A 2,018-nucleotide genomic window follows, 5' to 3' on the forward strand; every position below is an offset into this window, starting at 1 on the left:
GAGGGAATGGGCTGGAGAAGGGACAATTTACATGAAAAGCATGGAAATTTGGGGAATTTCCCACATTTTGAACAGGAAATACAGGTCCTTTCACTTCAACAAATGCCTTTCCATGTTGTGTGTCCATCTTGTCAGTCTTGAAAAGCAAAAATTGCAAAGGATGACTCAAAGCTAAGATGGGGCTACCACTCCAGCAATGGGGAGAAGTGCAGAGGAATGGGGAATGTGGGGAGTTTCCCATGGGGAAGAGGCAGGGCAAGCACCGCAGCTCCAAGGGAAAGGTATGGGCAAGGGCTGCAGGAGCAGGCACGTTCTGCCAAATGCCACAGGTGAGCAGAGCATATGGACACAGCTCTTGAGACAGAACAACCCTGAGATGAGTAGGGGGGGCCCAGAAGATCTTGAGTCCCACCTCATCCTCAAAGCAGGGTCAGCTGCTGGGGTCAGACCACATTGTTTTGGGATACATACAGCTGGGTCTTGAAAACTTCCAAGCTGCACAACATCCCTGCATGACCTGCTCTGCTGCTTGACTGCGTTCAGGGTCAAAAAGTGTGCCCTTGTATCCCATCTGCACCTTATGCAGCAACCCAGTTCTCAGACTCAGACATGACTCAACATGAGAGGTCCCTTTGGCCATGGCTGTGGTACACATGTCGGTGCCACAGTGCAAGGTGCAGACCCTCACCACACAGGCAGCAAGTGCCCCACTAGCTGGGCTAGCCTGGTACCCCTGCCAAGCCCTTGTTGGGCATTTGGCTGACCTCCCTGGGAGATCACAGCAAAGCATTTGCAAGGCGGTGCATTGCCACTGCTTGCCCCAATGCCTTAGCAGGTCCTGCTCACCCAGGTGGCTTAAGCCGGCAGGACCGGAGGACAGAGCTGTGGCTTGTGACAGGCCTGACTTCAGCACCAGCACAAGGTCTGGCTGTTACCCCACTGACTTGATGCTAGCAGGCACGTCCATCAATAAAATCCAACAAGACACCTGACGCAGAGATGTGCTGCAAGGCAGGAACATGTTGATGGGGTTGGCAGCTCTTGGGCACTGCCATCCCAGGACACAAGAAGAGGAAAGGCATTAGCCAAATGATCCATGTGCCACTAACGTGGCCTAACAACGGCTCCCCAGGAGGGCCACCCCACTTCCTTGCACCCGTTGGAAATGGGATGTGGGAGGGAGGAGGGAGGAAGACAGGTGGTCTTTGCCAGAAACCCCCCACAAGGCCAAATGGGCTCTGTGCTGGGTAAGGACGTGGGTGATGGCCTTGGCTTCTCCTCCAAAGCAAGGAGCCAAACCCCAGCACTGACAGGGCATCCTCCTTTTGCGCCTGAGCCTTGCTCCCACAGGGCCGCTGTGAGCACACTGATGCAGTTTGAAAGTTGATGTGCTCAGTAGCCCAGGTCCCAGGCTTTATGTTTGCATTTTTTCCCAAAAAATATTAAAATCTCCCAACCACCAGCACTTTTGCAAACAAAATTTGTGAATAACTTGTGCAAAAATACACCCACCTTCATTCTTTTATGTTCCCCATGGGATGGTTGCCTGTTTTCCCAAAATCTTTTGCATAGGCTGTTGTACCCAGCCGGTGAGTGGCAGCTCCTACAAGGCTGGCCAAAAAAGGGAAGATCCCAGATGGGCTTTTCCTCTGTTCAGCTTTCAGCAACATGGCAGGGGACTTTGTCTCCAGCCCCCGGGAGAAGGTCAGAGCTCTTCAGATGGAACAGCCATGCACGGTAGTGACATGCGGACACAGACTCCACAATCTGTAAGATTGTAAAGTAGGTATGTTTATTCAGTGCTGGGCAGCACCGGGGGTAGTCTCACCAAAGTCGTGCGCACCGCAACGGCAGCTTGCCCCTTTTATATGTAGCAAAGTGTTACATATACATGAAGTTTCCCAATACGCCTATACATAGGCATAACCTGTCCCCACTTCGTATTAAAATTAGTTTCAAGAGATCATTTCCATAAGTCCCTCCCAACTGCGCATGCTCAGTGATTTGAGTTGGTGGTC

This window comes from Egretta garzetta, unplaced genomic scaffold (genome assembly GCF_000687185.1).
Source record: "Egretta garzetta isolate BGI_Z169 unplaced genomic scaffold, ASM68718v1 scaffold287, whole genome shotgun sequence".
NCBI lineage: Eukaryota > Metazoa > Chordata > Aves > Pelecaniformes > Ardeidae > Egretta > Egretta garzetta.